Genomic DNA, 19,835 nt, shown 5'->3' with positions numbered 1-19,835 from the left:
TTGTACATTCTGCCCGTGACCTGCATGGATTTTCTCCAAGATCTTCGGTTTCCACGCACACTCCAAATATGGACAGGTTCGTAGGTTAATTGGCTTGGTCGGAGATAAAGGAAATCCGAGCAGGTAAAGCAACACAAAGGCTTTTTAGAGAAGTGCTCTGAAAGTGCATATATATATATGCCTGTGGGATTTCTAATGGGAACCCACTTTGGTCTGTCCTTGGCCAAACTCAGGGCTTGATTCAACATCTGCAGATGATTCAGCTTTCCCTCCCAATCACTCCTGTGGCTTCCATTGATTACAACACACACTCTTCCTGAAACCATTCCCTACCCCCAGATGCTCTACCCCCAGCTCTACAATGAGCTTATGGCCGTTTGCATGCAACTTCAACTCAATCGAGATGTCCTGGATGGTATGCTATGGAATTTGCCACTGCGAGTCTACTGAGTGTGTATCCCTCAATGTGAAACAGCCTAATACACCATTTGGGACGATAAATAATTTCAGAGCGCAAGCAATTCTCGTCTTTAAATCTGATGTTAGGACTGTTCAGCAAACTGCATTTAACATTTGTTAAACCTGCCCAGGGAAAACCTGGTGTAACTGTTGGATTTAACAATGTAAGATGATCCATTCTGCAATCTGCTTACCCGTCCGAGATGAATCCCTCTCTCTGCTCTTCCTCCATTTTATGGAAGCATTAATTCCAAGCAGTGAAGCAGCTGCTGTGAGCTTCCACTCAGCGTGGACTCTGTACCTTCCAACAGTCCACTGAACACTTCATTTATCCTGCCCTGTGTGTGAAGGCTTGCTTTTACCTCCAGCCCTCCAATAGGGACATCCTCTGTCATTCCCACCCCACAATCTCCAGCTATTCTCTCTAGTTCAAATGCTTGACCAAAACCTGTTTGAACAAACATCAACCAACCTCTCCCCTTTACCCTTCCACTGAAGAAATATACGTTCACCTTGTCCACAATAGACAGGGTCCTACAGAAATATATCAAACTCGTCGCACCAAGGAAATCGCTCATTGAGATAAGGATCATAGACTCAAACAGCATAGAAACAGGACTTTGGCCCATCAAGTCCATGCCAATCATCAAATTCCCAGATATATAACTCCTATTTATTAGCACTTGCCCCTTAGTCATCTATGCCTTTCGGGTGAAGGTACCCTTACAGTGCTGTCGAGAATGACATTTTAGAATTCAGACCTAACAACAAAGAAACACTGGTGATATGTGTCCAAATCATGAAGGCGGGCAACATGAGGTGGGAATACAACCACCTGCATGCAGTTAAAGCCTACAGCCAAAGATGAGACCATATTACGCATGTCTCAAGTTCAAGGGGCCTTTATGCGTTGCAGAACAAAGGTACCACGGGGCACTGGTACATAGTTCCTGAAAGTGGTGCCACAGGGTGGCAGGGTGGTGACAATGTATTTGGCACGCTTGCCTTTATCAGTCAGGCTATTGCCTAAGGGGGCGCAGCTCTATAAGTTGTTGATGAGACCTCACTTGGAGTATTACGCATATTTCTGATTGCCCCCTATAGGAAATATGACATTAAACTGGGGAAGGTTCAGAAAAGATTCATGAGGATATTATCAGGACTGGAGGGCTGGAGGTACACAAAAACTTGAAAACACATGCCACCAGACTCAGAACCTCTTCATCCCCTCTGTTATAAAACTTCTGAATGGTCGTTCTATATGCTAGGATTGAGCCCTGAAGATCGGGGGTCTACCTGTTGGCTTGATGGTATTCATTTCATGTTCATGTGATAGGAGCAGAATTAGGCCATTCGGCCCATCAAGTCTACTACGCCATTCAATCATGGCTGATCTATCTAACCCCTTCTAACCCCATTCTCCTGCCATCTCCCCATAACACCTGATACTAATACTAAGCATTCATGTATAGTATCTGATTTGACCGGACAGAACACAAACCAAGCTTTCCACTGTACCTGGGTACATGGTGATAATATCAATAACAATACCAGGATGCTTCTCCAGGATTAGGGGCACAGTTTCAAAGTTTCAAGGTCAGTTTATTGTCACATGTACCAATTAAGGTAGAGTGAAATTCTAAGTACTAACAGGGACAATCATCTCTCCCATCTCATCTGTCCCGTCTTTCCTTGCAGCATAGAAAGATGACATTCGGCCCATCAAGTCTGTGCCTGCTCTCAGAAGATTCTATCCAGTCGCATTCCCTTATTTACTTCCCTGGAACCAATTTGATGTCACTTGCCCACCACCACCCCCAGCCCACTGAACCACCCACACTCAAGCCTATTAATCAGATCCAAAATTGCACCCAAGCCATCTTCATCTTTACACCAACAGATCTGTACACTGTGGACGGCTCGATTGTAATCATGTATTGTATTTCCACTGACTGGTTACCACACAACAAAAGATTTTAGCTGTACCCCGGTACACGTGACAATAAACTAAACGAAACTGAGCTGAGCTAAACTAAACTAAACACCAGCACGTCTTTGGGATGAGAGAGAAAACCAGAGCCAGTGCTGGTGACTTGTATGGGAAAATAAAACTTGGCTTCACAGTGGGACTATGCTGGGCTTGAGGCTAAGCGGTTAAATAAACAGCCGTCATCACCCTTCTGTCGCCACGCAGTGTAGTCAGATGGATGGCATGGTGGTGCAGCAGTTTCTGCTATAGCCTCACAGCTCTGGTTACAGTCTGGTGCTGTCTATGTGGAGCTTGCACGTTCTCCCTGCAAATGTGTGGCCTTCCCCTGGCTGCAGTGGTTTCCACCAACAGCCCGAAGACATGCTGGCACGTTAATCGGCAGCAGTGACTCACCCCTGGGGTGCTGGTAAGTGGCATGAGGGGAATTGATGGGCATGAGAGATAATTGGGGAATGGAATTGTTTAGAGGAGCTAGCATGAACCTGATGGGCAGAAAGTCCTCCATCAATACTGCAGCAGGTGGATGCAGTAAAAGATGTCTGAAGCTGTAGAACCCCAGCAAGCTAACCCTTCAACACACGAGCCATTGTCTCGGCTCTTCTCTGAAGAAGACCATTTGATCCCAGCGTAAATCATGCTGAGCAGCGTTGCTTTCTCCACTCTCACTGCCCCCCGCTGGAAAGCCTTGTTTATCATTTATTTCCTGGCTTCGGTTTGGAAGCACCTCTCTGCCCCCCCCCCCCCCCCCCCCCCCCCCCCCCAGTTCCCATTCACCAACATGCACCTGCTACTTGTTAGAGACAGAAAACCCCTGACAACTAAGGCTAGAAACCAGAGCAGCAAGGCAGGAAATCTCTGCCTGGGTCCGATGTTTTACTGCGCTCATCAGAAATGGATATTTTTTAATCCTCTATCTCGTTTACACTGCCCTCTTTAACCTCTAAGAGGAACAGTTGTTCCAATCGCACCCATTAATCTACTGATATTCAGTGATTGCACTGCGAGAAGTATAGAGCAGATAACTGTATTTGAATGTCCAGAAGACATTCGCAAAATGCTGAAGTAACTCAGCGGGTCAGGCAGCATCTCTGGAGAAAAGGAATAGGTGGCATTTCGTGTTCAGAGATGCTGCCTGACTCGCTGAGTTACTCCAGCATTGCAGTATCTATCTTTGATTTGTGCCTTTCTTCAATGTGAACCAGAATCAGCGGTGCTTTCTGACACATTTTGTCCAAAAGACAATGTTGGGTGGCACAGTGTCACATCTGTGCCTCACAGCTGTAGTGACCAGGGTTTGATCCCCACTGCCTGTGTGATTTGCTCAATTTCCATGTGACTCATAGAAACATAGAAAATAGGTGCAGGCCTAGGCCATTCGGCCCTTCGAGCCAGCACCGCCATTCAATATGATCATGGCTGATCGCCCAAAATCAGTACCCCGTTCCTGTTTTTTCCCCATTTCCATTGATTCCGTTCGCCCTAAGAGCTAGAGGTTGTGTTTTTTTCCAAGTGCTCTGATTTCCTCCTGAATCCTAAAGATGTGCAGGTCGCTAGTTTAACTGGCTGCTGTAAATTGCCTTGTGAATAAGTTATTAGCAGAATCTGGGGAGAGATGATGGGAAAGTGGAAAGAATAATATAGAAATGGTGCAGGATTAGTGTGAATGGTCAGCATGGACATAGGCTTGTTCACATGCTGCATGATTCTACGACTCTGTAACAGGAGAGATTTAAGTGATTAAAAAATGTGCCGAGTTAAGTCACAGATCAGCCCCCGATTGCATTCAGTAGTCGAACATAAGGGGGGTGGCACGGTGGTGCAGCGTTGCTGCATTACAGCGCCAGAGACCCAGTTTTGATCCTGTCTACAGGTGCTGTCTGTACAGAGTTTGCACGTTCTCCCTGTCACTGCATGGGTTTTCTCCAGGCGCTCTGGTTTCCATCCACCCTTTGAACAGCGTCCAGTTTTGTAGGTTTATTGGCTTCGGTAAAATTGTAAATTGTCTTTTGTGTGTAGGGGGATAGTGTTAGTGTACAGGATGAGCAGACTCATTGGGCCGAAGGGCCTATTTCTGTGCTGTATCTCAAAAGTCTAAAGTAAAACATACTTAAAGTGCTAAACGTTCAGTTGCTCTTCTTTCTGTTGGATCATTGCCCAACTGTTTTTAATCAGTAATGCAAATGTTGGTTTATTCTAGACAGGCAGCCTGACAAGTTGTCCAAGCTCGATTTTTAATTGCACATAATTGGAATGTTAAAAGTAACCTCACAGTTCCTTCACTGGGAAACTCTGTTCACTGAGTCGCCCTATCTTTCAAGGTACTTCCTACCAAGGCTGCAGTCTCAGATGGGGTATAACTGCTTTCTGGTCCCCCTCAGAACAGACACCAGTCATGCTGCCATTCCTTTGGGCTAATTCAAAGTCTAAACATGCAACTACTGATTTTCGGAAAAAAAACCCCCAGAAAACATTATTTTCAAGTCAATGCCAACGGTCACAGAAATTAAATGTCAGAAACGAAGCGAAAGTGAACGGGAGAGGTGATGAAAAAGATGATGTGCCCAATGCAGTGAAACCGTACTGTAGGAGAATCGTCAAATGAAGGACTCCAGCAATCGAAGAAGAAGGCTCATCACCATCTCCCCAAGGTCAATTAGTAATTGGTAATAAATATTGGCCTTGCCAGTGTTCCCAAAAATGAATTGTTAAAAGTTGATATGACTTTCCAATTATGTCAAAATTTAAATCATTAGACCCCATCACGGTGGCACGGTGGTGCAGCGGTAGAAACCCGGGTTCGATTTTGACCACGGGTGCAGTCTGTACAAAGTGTGTATGTTCTCCCCGAGATCTGTGTAGGTTTTCTCTGGGTGCTCTGGTTTCCTCCCACACTCCAAAGATGTACAGGTTTGTAGGTTAATTGGCTTTGGTAGAATCATCCCCAGTGTGTGTAGGGTAGTGTTAGTGTGCGGGAGGGGATAGCTGGATGGCACGGACTCGGTGGGCTGAAGGGCCTGTTTCCATGCTGTATCTCTAAACTAAACTAAAACATCAAGTGGACAACTTCATGACCGCAGCAGGAAGAATCGATGTGTGGAGGATCATGATATTTGGTACTGAGATGCAGTAATAAATCCCTACTTCCAGGTGACATGTGGTGAAATGAATTTGGGACTTTAGAGCAACCTAATGCCAAAAGATGTTCAAAAAAATGAATGTGGATCTCACAAGAAGCCAGACCCTTGCATCCATGGTAAAGCACGACTAATGCAATGGAAACTGTGGAAGCCTCTGTCATAGAGATCTATTTATGCAGCACCGATGGCAGGAAGCAATAGGCCTAGAGAAGAATTTAATCCCAAAGGGCTTTTTAAGAACCAAGCTGCATTTGGAAGCACATTGAAGGAAACGGGATTTCTGTTTGAACTCCTTCCCTCCCCCGCGCTCCTCAGCAACTGCTGAAAGGACACTGTGGTGGCCACTAAGTGCCTCAAATGGTCCCCATACCTAGGAGAAAACAGCCATAGGGACCACATACATCAAAACGAGCAGGAAACTGCTTTCACCAGACAGAGGTAACTGAAGAATCTTGGATGCTTTCCAAGAACAGCTTGACATTCATTGCTATTACTGCCATTAACACACACATCAGCCAGATTGGTCTACAGTGCATCGCTTCAGAAGCCAGGAACATTCAAAATGAGACCCATAGGATAGATAGTTATGTCTGCAGTCTCTCTATTAATCAAGAGCAAATAAATGTTATAATAAGCTCGACTTAAACAGAAGTATCAGCCGTAAAGCTACAGTGAGGCAGGAAATGATGTCACAGTGAGTGCTAGCCGGAGTTATTAAAGGTACAGACTTTGACAGAAAGTAATTTTTAAACAAATTGCCTGCGCAGAGCTAACCTAAAAGATGAAGGTCCATCATTTTTGTACTAGCGTTTTGAAAGTACTCCCTGATTCATCCCGCAATGCCATTTCCTGTCTGTATATCTGTAAGCTCTTCATCCTCAGCTCCCCTCCATTTGAAATCAATTAAGATGTCAAATCTCTGGAGAAATTATCTCTTCCTGGATCTTTTGTCAATTATTTAAACATTGACCTCAGGCCTTAATTAATATTTTCTTCTTCATAATCATCCCTCTTTTCTTCTCTGTCCAGCCTTTCACTTTCTTTTAAAGATTTGTGCATGCTTATAATATTTCCGACTGATGAATTAACTAATTAAGATACATGGCCGGACTGCCATCAAAGATATCATTGGCCATGTGTGGGTTAACATGTGTTGAGTGTTTGATGGCACTAGGCTTGTACTCGCTGAAGTTTGGAAGGATGAGATGGGGACCTCATTGAAACTTACCGAATAGTGAAAGGCCTGGAAAGAGTGAATGTGACGAGTATGTGGGAGAGTCTAGGTCCAGATGCCACAACCTCAAAATAACTAGACATACCTTTAGAAAAGAGATGAACATGAATTTCTTTAGTCTGAGGGTGGTGAATCTACGGAATTCATTGCCACAGAAGGCTGTGGAGGCCAAGTCAATGGATATTTTTAAGGCAGAGATCAACAGATTCTTGATTACTACGGGTGTCATGGGTAATGGGGAGAAGGCAGGAGAATGGGGTTGAGAGGGAAAGATAAATCAGTAATAAGTGAATGGTAGAGTAGACTTGATGGGCTGAATGGCCTAATTCTGCTCCTATTACTTATGATTTTATGTTTAATTCCCTTCTTTTGGGCAAAATCTACTACATGATCTCCTTGATCAGGCTACCAAATAGCCCTTGTAGGATCTTCCTTGGAGTCTCTTGGTAATCTAGTTGCTTGGCTTATTAACACGCAACATGCTAACCATGAGCAACCATCTTTTAACAATTATCTCTCACCTCTGCTCAGCCCCATATGAAAAGGAGTAACTTCCCACTTGAAGCATGAAATATGACTCTGATTACCATATTGGAATCCAACGTTTAATAATATATTCAGACAGAAATGGTTAGTACCCCATAGACGTGACTGTTCTTCTGAGTGTTCTGTCTAGCATCACTCACCCTCTTTATATCGTTTTCATTACAGTGTACAGTGATTTTTTTTTTTAAGAAGGAACTGCAGATGCTGGAAAATCGAAGGTAGACAAAAATGCTGGAGAAACATTTTTTTAATTTATTTTTTATTCCTCAAGTGATTTTTTTGTAATTCCTCAATGCAGCGGTAGAGTTGGGGGCTTAAAGCATCAGCAACCCAATTTTGATTCTGACTATGGGTGCTGTTTGTACGAAGTTCATACATTCTCCCCGTGACCACATGGGAATTTCCCGGGTGCTGCAATTTCGTCCCACACTACAAAGACGAACAGGTTTGTAGGTTAATTGGCTTCAGTGAAAATTGCTATTTTGTCCCTAGTGTGTAGGATAGTGCTGCTGTACGAGGATTGCTCTTCGGCGCAGACTCGGTGGACCGATGGGTCTGTTTCCGTGCTAACCTAAACTAAATTAAACTAAATGAAGAAGTTCCCAATTATCCACATCACAACCCATATACTCCCTACCATTTCAAAGCCCCTGACATTGATTCTAATGGTGTTATCACTCCACGGAAATATTTAAGAGATGCTTTCATTGCTGAAGCTAGAGGAGTAGCTGCTTCACAGCTGTAGAGACCTGGACACAGTTCTGATCTCCAGTGCTGTCTACGTGGAGTTTGGGGCATTTCCTTCAGATGCTCCGGTTTCCTCCCACTTCGCCAAGGACCTGTGAACTGTTCGATGAATTGGTCACACAGTGAATTGCCTCCCGGTTAGGAGGGTGGTAGACTCCGGTGGGGAGGTTGATGCCAATGGAGGAAAAACAAAATGGGATTTGGGAGGATTAGGGTAAATTGCATTTGGTAGTTAGCATGGACTTGATGGGCCGTAGGGCATTGTTCCATGTTCTTTGACTCGGTGACTCAGGCTGGGTTTGAGATGGTTAAGACCACACCACTGATCCTAAATATAGAGAAAGACAAAGCAGCATTCCAAACGTATCACTTTGTGAATCATAGCATGTTCTGGAATATACCTGAAGAAATTCCAACTATTTTACCAGAAGCCAACTATTTCAACCAGTGGCAAGAAATTCCAGACATTCTGTCATCACTGCGGACAAAGCTGTTGCAGCTGGTGCTGTCTGTGAACCTCTCTCCAAAAACAACAGTCCCTGTCGCTGAGCCATCCATTCAGTGTACAACGGCAGCAGGAACTGTTGGATTACCAGCGATGGGCATTTGATTGTGTCCTATTGCCACGGGACAAAGATCTAGCGGCCGCTGAGAACGAAGACATGTGGGCCGCCCATGTCTGCATCCAGCGGCAGGCCTGGATCGCCACTGCATAGAAGGGGCAGGTGGACCGCTGTTTGTTGGGGAAACTCCAAAGACCGGAGAGTCAGGGAGGGAGCCACTCGTGAGTACAGACGTGAGGAGTGGACTGATAGGAGAGGGACTGGGGTATTTCCTCCAGCACCTTCAGGGTCGGCTGCAAGACCCCCCCCCCCCCCCAGGACATAGAGGCGGTCGGGCAAAGAGAGGGACGTTGGGTCACTGACCTGCAGCAGCCTGGAGCTTACCTGCAGGGGGCGCCCCAGAACTTCCAACATGTAGACCAGACTTTGGACTTTGGACTTTTTCTTTGCAACAGCACCAATATATGGCAACTCTGTATTTGGGGGTTGGGCAAAAGAGTTTCACTATTCTGCGCTTACGTGACAATAAAGAACCATTGAACCATTGGTCCAAAGGCATTTTCAAATCTATGATAGTCAAAAATGCTGTAGAAACTCAGCGGGTGAGGCAGCATCAGTGAAGGATTAGGTGACGTTTCAGGTCGAGACCCTTCTTCCGAGTGTGGCTGCCGTTCCATTGAAGCAGATGCACCTGGCAATTTACATACAGCATGCTCCCAAACAACACAATCAAAATGATCAGATAATCTGTTAATTTTAATGCTGGTTGACTAATAAATATTATCCCAGAGGAATTTACCATTTTCTCTTCCAAATAGTCCATGGGATCTGTAACTCCATCTGCTAAAGAAGACAAGCTTCAGTTTGGCATCTGGAAAATGTGGCCTTTAGCAATATGGCAACCCTTCACTACCAGCCTGCTCAATGGGGCTCAATTAAACTCTGAGAGACAATCCCCTGGCTTACAAGTGAGACGACCAGCCATTGCATATTGACTGATTATCAATCGATGGGCAAGGCAGGATCAGGTGAGAAAACTAGCCACAGAGCCTTGATTGACTACAAAACGGAGCAGTAGGGCTTGATCTGGTGAGTGTACTAATAGGAAGATTTAGCTGAACGTGGATTAAACCGCTGAGGTTTGAACAGCATGGTCAAACCTGTATGTCAAGGAGAGTCTCTCGAACCGTATGTCAAGGAGGACTCTCTCGAACTTCTACAGGTGCACAGTAGAGAGCATGCTGACCGGTTGCAATCGTGGTTTGGTTCGGCAACTTGAGCGTCCAGGAGCGAAAAAGGCTGCAAAAAGTTGTAAACACTGCCCAGGCCATCACCAGCTCTGACCTCCCTACCATCGAGGGGATCTATCGCAGTCGCTGCCTCAAAAACGCTGCCGACATCATCAGGACCCACACTATCCTGGCTACACACTCATCTCTCCGCTGCCATCAGGTAGAAGGTACAGGAGCCTGAAATCTGCAACATCCAGGTTCAGGAACAGCTACTTCCCCACAACCATCTATTAAACACAACTTCAAACAAACTCTCAACTGTAACAGCCTATTGCATTTTATCTGTTTATTTATGTGTGTATATATATTTTACAGTACATGGACACACTGATCTGTTCTGTATTTATGCCTACAATATTCTGTCATGCTGCAGCAAGCAAGAATTTCATTTTCCTATCTGGGACACATGACAGTAAACTCTCTTGACTTGACTTGAGCAACAAAGACAATTAAGTCTTGTTATTAAATAAAGCAGAACATACAAAAACTTGAAAGAATGTATTACCAGATTCAGGGATGGATCTTTCATAAATTAAGGATGTAGCCCCGATCCCCCAATCTACCTTGTTGTGACCCTTGCACTTTAAAAAGTGCCCCTGTCTTCGTCCCTACCCCACCCTAGTCGTCTAGAAGATGAATGGTATGTTAGCATTCATAGCAAAAGGATTTGAGTATAGATGCAGGGAGGTTCTACTGCAGTTGTACATGGTCTTGGTGAGATCACACCTGGAGTATTGCGTACAGTTTTGGTCTCCTAATCTGAGGAAAGACATTCTTGCCATAGAGGGAGTACAGAGAAGGTTCACCAGACTGATTCCTGGGATGTCAGGACTTTCATATGAAGAAAGACTGGATAGACTCGTTTTGTACTCGCTAGAATTTAGAAGATTGAGGGGGGATCTTATAGAAACTTACAAAATTCTTAAGGGGTTGGACAGGCTAGATGCAGGCAGATTGTTCCCGATGTTGGGGAAGTCCAGAACAAGGGGCCACAGTTTAAGTATAAGGGGGAGATCTTTTAGGACAGAGATGAAGAAAACATTTTTCACACAGAGAGTGGTGAATCTGTGGAATTCTCTGCCACAGAAGGTAGTTGAGGCCAGTTCATTGGCTATATTTAAGAGGGAGTTAGATGTGCCCTAGTGGCTAAAGGGATCAGGGGGTATGGAGAGAAGGTAGGTACAGGATACTGAGTTGGATGATCAGCCATGATCATATTGAATGGCGGTGCAGGTTCGAAGGGCCGAATGGCCTACTCCTGCACCTATTTTCTATGTTTCTATGTTTCTATGTCTTGCTTGTTTCATTGTTCTTGTCCCTTCGTTTTCACCTCCTCCTCAGCCAACAATGGACCAGTGTGGGTTCTTTGGCCATTGGAGCCGTCTCTGCTTTTGTTCTGCACCTTTTCATACCTCTAGTTTCCCTCTCCCCTGACTCTCAGTCTGAAGAAGCGACTCAAGCACAAAAACGTCACCTACTCCTTCGCTCCAGAGATGCTGCCTGGCCCGCTGAGTTACTCCAGCTTTTTGTGTTTATCTTGAATGTAAACCAAGCCTGTGCAGCCTCACGTGTATGAGTCTCAAATCAATCTGGAACAAAGTCACCACCAGGCTCCATTAGCAGAAGAGACTTCTAAAGTCTGTGTATTCTAATGGGAAAGAAAATAATAGGAGAACCTGCAATGCGTTGCCACAGCGCTGAGCCATTTGGAAGCATTTTGAATCAAAGTGGACTGAGTTGCAAGTAGCCATTGTTTTTCCATCAGCTATGAAGGAAAGCAGGGACTTGATTTTCAATCAATTGAGGAATGGCGTTGGCGTTTGCATGGACCATGAACGACTACCCTCCTCTTCCTCATCAAAGAGCAGCGTGGAGCTGTTAACGTGCGCTGCGGCTATAAGGATGCCTCTCGGCTTCGGATATGGAATATGATTGAGAACTAACAAATCTGAGCTTCTTTTCCTTCTGCAGCTGGCGAAATAATCAAGTGAGCGTTTTAGACCTGAACTCCAAAATGAGCGCTGTGTATTTCTTTGAAGTTCTTAACAGGTTTTCCACATTGGTGTTGATTTATGCAGGCTAGGGCTTTAGTACATGCTGTAAAGTGAAAACACACTCTAATTTGGCTGCACCCATCCAGTCCAACAAAAGTACAAATTAACCCTTTCAGTCGTCCGTCTGAGGCTCGGTGACTTGGCACGCACGTCAATAAACCGATCCCTCCACACTTTCCACCTGTTCTGCTGCCACTGCCAGAGAAGGGCAGCAATTAAGATTCAGTGGATCTATGATTCATCGTAAAGGTGACAATGCAAACACAGCGTCAGTTTGGAAGATAATTGATGGGATTACAATCGTGAGTGTCAACAGGCAATCAATAGACAGTAGACAATAGGTGCAGGAGTAGGCCATTCGGCCCTTCGAGCCAGCACTGCCATTCAATGTGATCCGTTGTCTCTGTACTGTACACTGACAATGACAATTAAGATTGAATCTGAATCTGAATCTGATCACGGCTGATCATCCCAAATCAGTACCCCGTTCCTGCCTTCTCCCCATATCCCCTGACTCTGCTATTTTTAAGAGCCCTATCTAGCTCTCTCTTGAAAGCATCCAGTGAACCTGCCTCCACCGTCCCACCAAGGCAGAGAATTCCACAGACTCACCAATCTCTCGGAGAAAAAGTGTTTCCTCGTCTCCGTTCTAAATGGCTTACTCCTTATTCTTAAACTGTGGCCCCTGGTTCTGGACTCCCCCAACATCGGGAACATATTTCCTGCCTCGAGTGTGTCCAAGCCCTTAACAATCTTATATGTTTCAGGGCAGTGGTGCACCAGACAGTGCTACTGCCTCACTACTCCTGCGATGCAGGTCATATGTATGTTCTCACTGTGACCATGTGGGTTTCCTCTGGGTACCTCTGGTTTCCTGCCACATCCCAAGGTTAGTTAGTTAGTTGGTCACCAGTTAGTTGGTCAATAGATAGGAGGTAGGAGGAGAATCATGGTGGACATTTGGGAGAGAGAGACACAGAGAGAGAGAGAGAGAGAGACAGAGAGACAGAGACAGAGACAGAGACAGAGACAGAGACAGAGACAGAGACAGAGACAGAGACAGAGACAGAGACAGAGACAGAGGGAGAGGGAGAGGGAGAGGGAGATACAAGGGAATTAAATTGGTGAATAGGCTTGAGCCACAGTGCAGACGGGCCTATTGGCATTTTGTGTGATAAGAGATATCTGAGGAGACTGCTGGGAAGACAGCTACAGATCCCAACTACCGCATCTCTTATACCTTTTGTAAGCTTTTAAACATTTAACTTTTGGCCGAATGGCCTCCGTCTGAACTGTATCAAATAACGAAATGCTTTGTGGTCAATCAAGGAATATTGTTTTAACGTGTGAAATACAGCATCCAGTCTGTACCTCACAACCTCTGACAATCATTCGTAAGATAACAACCAGATGAGTTAATTGTTAAAATGTGCATTGAAGGGTAAATAATGACAAAAACATTGGACGGAAATGGAATGGAACCTTGCATGTTTTCCTAGCAGTACAGAATGGTGCCTCTGGCATCGTAGAACATTCTCAGCCCAACAAGGGAATGTTACCCCCAGATTAAGTGCTTCAATATTTAAAATAAAAACAACTGCATTTGCTGAAAAAACAGATATCTGGACCAAAAATGCTTCAAACACTAAGGCTGGCTTTGGCAATCAGAGTAATGCCCCTGTCCCACTTAGGAAACCTGAACGGAAACCTCTGGAGACTTTGTGCCCCACCCAAGGTTTCCTTGCGGTTCCCGGAGGTTTGTGTCAGTCTCCCTACCTGCTTCCACTACCTGCAACCTCCGGCAACCACCTGCAACCTCCGGGAACTGCATGGAAACCTTGGGTGGGGCGCAAAGTCTCCAGAGGTTTCCGTTCAGGTTTCCTAAGTGGGACAGGGGCATTAATGTTTCAGGTCAATGACAGTTTTCATCACAACCTGAAATGTTAACTCAGTCACCATCTACTTGGGCGCAGCCTGACATGTTGAGTAATTCCTCGAGGCCTTGATGTGGAGCATGAATGCAGACCCCGCTGATCCAGAGACAAAGTCCAGTTTAGTTAAGTTTGGAGATATTCTTTAGCGTGGAAACAGGCCCTTCGGAAACTGTCCACATCGATTATCCATACACTAGTTCTATGTTATTCCAGTTTCGCATCCTACACACTCGGGGCAATTTATGAAAGCCAATTAACCTAAAAACCTGCATGCCTTTGGAATGTGGAAGGAAACCAGAGCACCCAGAGAAAGCCCACATGGTCACAGGGAGAACGTACAAACTCTGCACAGACAGCACTCGCAATCAGGATTGAACCCAAGTTGTCTGGCGCTGTAACACAGCAACTCCACCACTGCACCACCGTGCCGTGCAGAGGTCACAGCAGCACAACTAAAGTATTATCAAGGAATGTGTATGTGAAATGCACTTCCATCTTTTGCTGTCATGTCTGAAATCACACCATGCCTGATATTTTTGGGCCTGGATTATAAGTTATAGCCTTGTTTGGTTCTGTATATGGCTAGGATTTTCAATGTTGATTGACTGCTTGAGAGATACACCATGGACACCGGCCCTTCAGCCCACTGAGTCCTGGCCAACATCCGTTCGCACTAGTTCTATGTTTCCCATTTTCCCATCCGCTCTCTACACACGAGGGGCAATTTACAAAGTCCAATTAACCTCCAGACTCGCACGTTGTTGGGATGTGGAAGGAAACCAGGAGGACCCAGAGAAAACCCCGCGGGGGTCACAGGGAGAATGTGCAAACTCCGCACAGTTAGTGTCTGAGGTCGGGATTGAACCCTGGTCTCTGGTACCGTGAGACAGCAATTACAGTGCATTCAGAAAGCATTAGACCCCTTCACTTTTTTTCACACGTTACAGCCTTATTTTAAAATGGATTAAAAAAAAAAAATGAAATCATCAATCTACACACAATACCCCAGAATGAAGAAGCAAAAACAGGTGTTTAGAAATTTTTGCAAAGTAATTAACAATAAATAACTAAAATATCACATTTACATAAGTATTCAGACCCTTCGGTCTGACACTTAAAATTCTTAGGTTCATCCTGTTTCCATTGATTTTCCTTGTTTGTACAACTTTATTGGAGTCCACCAGTGGTAAATTAAATTGATTGGACATGATTTGGAAAGGCACACACCTGTCTATATAAGGTCCCACAGTTGACAATGCATTTCAGAGCAAAAACAAGCCATGAAGACAAAGGAATTGTCCGTAGACCTCCGAGACAGGATTGTGTCGGGACATAGATCTGGGGAAGGGTATAAAACAATTTCTGCAACATTGCAGGTCACAAAGGGCACAGTGGCCTCCGTCATTCTTAAATGGAAGAACTTTGGAACCACCAGGGCTCTTCATAGATCTGGCTGTCCAGCCAAACTGAGCAATTGGGGGAGGTGACCTAGAACCCGATGGTCACTCTGACGGAGCTCCAGAGTTCCTCTGTGGAGATAGGAGCATCTTCCAGAAGGACAACTATATCTGCAGCACTCCACCAATCAGGCCTTTATGATAGAGTGGCCAGATGGAAGCCACTCCTCAGTAAAAGGCACATGACAGCCTGTTTGGAGTTCGCCAAAAGGCATGAGAAACAAGATTCTCAGGTTTGATGAAACAAAGATTGAACTCTTCGGCCTGAATGCCAAGCGTCACGTCTGGAGGATACCAGTCACCGCTCATCACCTGGCCAATACCATACCTATGGTGAAGCATCGTTGTGGCAACATCATGCTGCGGGGATGTTTTTTCAGCAGCAGGAACTGGGAGGCTAGACAGGATCAAGGGAAAGATGAATGGAGCAAAGTACAGAGAGATCTTTGATGAAAACCTGCTCTAGAGCATTCTGGACCACAGATAGGGGCGAAGGTTTACCATCCTACAGGACAACGACTCTAAGCACACAGCCAAGACAACACCGGAGTAGTTTTGTGACAAGTCTGTGAATGTCCTTTTGTGGTCCAGCCTGAGCCCGGACTTAAACTCAAATGGACATCTCTGGAGGGACATGAAAATAGCTGTGCATCGACGCTCCCCATCCAACCTGACAGAGCTTGAGAGGATCTGCAGAGAAGAATGGGAGAAATTACCCAAATACAGGTGTGCCAAGCTTGTAGTGCCATACCCAAGAAAACGCGAGGCTGTAATCGCTGCCATTGGTGCCTCAACAAAGTACTGAGTAAAGGGTCTGAATACTTATGTAAAAGTGAATTTCAGTTATTTATTTTTAATGACTTTGCAAAATTTTCTAAACACCTGTTTTTGTTTTTTTATTAAGGGATATTGTGTGTAGATTGATGATTTAAAAAAATGAATTTAATCCATTTTAGAATAAGGCTGTAATGTAACAAATTGTGTAAAAGGTGAAGGGGTCTGAATACTTTCTGAATGCACTGTATAAAGCTGTGCCATTGCTTAGTTTAGTTTAGTTTAGTTTAGAGATACAGCACGGAAACAGGATCTTCGGCCCACCGAGTCCGTGCCGACCAGCGATCCCCGCATATTAACACTATCCTACACACACTAGGGACAATTTACACTTATACCAATCAAATTAAACTACATATCTGTACGTCTTTGGAGTGTGGCAGGAAACCGAAGATCTCGGAGGAAACCCAGGTGGTCATAGGGAGAAAGTACAACCTCTGTACAGACAGCACCCGTAGTCGGGATCGAACGCGGGTCTCCGGCGCTGCAAGCGCTATGAGGCAGTAACTCGACCTGCTGCGCCACCATGCCTCCCAATTGTGCTGCCAATGTAATCACTGCCAAGCTCGATCTTCTAAATATCCACACTTGCGCCACGTGTCCAGAATTAGTACATGTTGACAGAGTAATAAAATCATAACTAGACAAGATGCATGGTTGAGGTTCTAATGGGTTCTATTACATGCAAGCAGGAGCTATTTCTTTTGGATGACATCCAACATTCTTTACAGTTAGTTGCATTGCACCCTGGAACCGATGCTGTTAAGACGTTAACGCTTCATGAATTCACTATCTTTGGATTTAAGATCATCCCTGAGCTATGGGTGTTCAGAGGTGGCCCTGCCAAAGACTTTCTGCAGGATAACATTGGAGAGAGATAGACTCCTGGTCAGCGATCGTTCTTCTTTCTCCCCAGATATTACCATTGTTACAAATGCAGAGGTGAGGAAGAATTTCACCAAATTGTGTATGTATCCTATGCAGGATACATGCACAATAACCTGTGCAGGCAGGCACGGGTTATTGAAGGCAGGCATGGGTTATTGATAGGGGACGATCAGCCATGATCACAATGAATGGCGGTGCTGGCTCGAAGGGCCGAATGGCCTCCTCCTGCACCTATTTTCTATGTTTCTATGTATCATACTGCAAATTGCAAATTAAAGAATTATTGCTACATAGTCTCAGAATCAATGCAAAAAACTGCATTTCCATTATGCTTCTCACCAAACACTCGTCAACTGCTAAACTCTTTACATTACAAATATTCTCGGAATGCAGAGAGGGTGCTAGCCAAGTTGGACACTAATCATCTGTTATTGACGGAAAGATAATCACCCTGCTCTCCATAAATGCCATGTGGTCTTTCTCATACACTCAAGAGAAAGCAATGTAATCCTTCATGTGAAAATCACCACCTCCAATATTACAGCACTTTGTTAGTACTCCATTTGCAAAAACATCACTCTGTTTTTACGATGCATGGGGTCTTCAAATGGATTGAGAGATTTAAGACGAGTGGTGGGAGCTGAGTGTTTCTATTTCAGATTTGGAGTCCCAGCTTGGCTTTGTTTCTCAAATAAAGTTACGGTATATATCCATTCCACTCCAGGGAGGTAGAGGTTCAATGGTGCATGAAAACACATGTGAAATGACACTGGTCAAGTATCCTCACTATTCTGGCGGGATGCTGTTCACAATAATCTTTCACCCGATGCAAGAATTGGTGTCCTTCAGTTACCAGATATAATATCCGGTGCCCCAGACACCAGCTGAAAGTGGACAATGGCAATAAACGTCGCCCTTAAAGGGCAAGTACACTGTGCCTGCATTGAGCACTGAAAGCTGTCATACGGTTCGGGCTCAACTGTTTGGAAGGATGGCTGCTCAGATGCTATGTACTACTTACCTAGTGATCCTGGTGGGCAGTTAACATGCGCAAGAATCCTTGAAGTCGGTGCTTTTGTCCACGTGATGTGTTTTAGAGCTGGCTGATGGCCTCTCAGCTGTAGCTCTGAGTGCAGGACGCAGCAACAGGTTCACTCTCTGAAACAGAGTGCAGTCAGGCAATGAAGTACAACGCTACGACATGGAGATGCAGCTACTAGTATCGCTGCCTCACAGTGCCAGGGATCAGGGTTTGTATTATCCTTGGGCTCTCTGTGTGAAATTTATTCATTCTCTGTTTTTATCTATTTGCCTACTTCTTCAATGCATTCCACACTTTACCTCCCACAACCTCCACCTAGAGATGCATTGCTTAGTCTCCTGAGATTGTGACCCCATATTGTTAGACTCGGATAGTCAGAGAAATTATCCTCCTCACATCCAATCTGTCAACCACTATCAGTGTTTTGTATGAGACCCCTTCTCACTCACCAACATTCGAATGGCAAATATTGACCAATTGACCCAATCTCACCGATTACGCCACCACAGGAAAAGGTCTGGGTGAACATACGCTACCCTCTCTCATTGGCAAGTAGCTAAGGGAACTAAAAAACTGCAAACAGTACAGCAAGTCTCATGGAGACCATCGTACAGTAGTTGTATTGAGAACATTCTTCTTCATTAATTCTTTCACCATCTAGTTTAAATCTTTACCCTTTGGTACTTGTTACGTGTACTGAAGGAAATAGATCCTCCCTGTTACTCAGGCTGGGCCCTTTATTATTTTATACACCACAATTAAGTATTCCCTTTGCCTTGGTCACCTAAGAGAAACCACAGTTCATCAGCTCTAGACTCTGGGCTGTCAAAATGTTGCAGGAACAGAGCTTTCCTGCTGCTTTAGAGGCAGATGAAAATCATTGGGAAAGGGATATCATGGCACAGAAGGAAGATTTTCAGCCTGAGAGAAGTAAAGGCACAAAAATTGTAAATAAACGCGGGCAAATCACAAAGTGGTGAAGTAACTCATTGGGTCAGGCATCATCTGTGGTGGGACTAGACAGGCAACATTTCAGATTAGGGCCTTTCTTCAGACTGGTGGACTGATGGACATAAATGTATTCAATTCTATGTCATGATCTGACCGAGAAACTAATGTTAATGGAATGACCTCATATCTCTTCACAATACACTGACCATACACGTCACATAACAGGTCCAAATAGTCACATCATCCGACAACAAGAGATTTCATCTGGCTATTAAAGGTTGACAAAAAGGAAAAGTTACACGTTGGAGGGAACAAATGTGTTAATAGTTGTGCGGATGGCACAAGTCTGCCTGGTTTATTTTGAGCACCGCAACTGAATGACAAAGAATATTAGCAACTCAAGAGCATGTGGCTTGGAATAGTTCTAACACATGGAGCAATTTCCATTATACTTTGGTGTGCTTATCCAAGAATAAAACATTCATAATCTTGCTCCAGTCATAACATTTACTCAGGAACTGCAGGAACAATAACATTTACTTAAATCATTCAAATGTTCAGATTTCAGGGTACGGATTTGAACAGGAGTGAAAGTAATGGTTTGTAAGGCATCCTGAGGGAGTGGAGCAGGGCAGCCACATTTGCAACCTCTCCCACCCTGTGACTGGGCGAAATGGTGGGCAGGAAGCCGTGTGCTTGGCCGAACT

This window comes from Leucoraja erinacea, chromosome 20, assembly GCF_028641065.1.
Source record: "Leucoraja erinacea ecotype New England chromosome 20, Leri_hhj_1, whole genome shotgun sequence".
In the NCBI taxonomy this organism is placed as follows: domain Eukaryota; kingdom Metazoa; phylum Chordata; class Chondrichthyes; order Rajiformes; family Rajidae; genus Leucoraja; species Leucoraja erinaceus.
The sequence above is the reverse complement of the archived record's forward strand: the minus strand, read 5'-3'. Positions refer to the sequence as shown.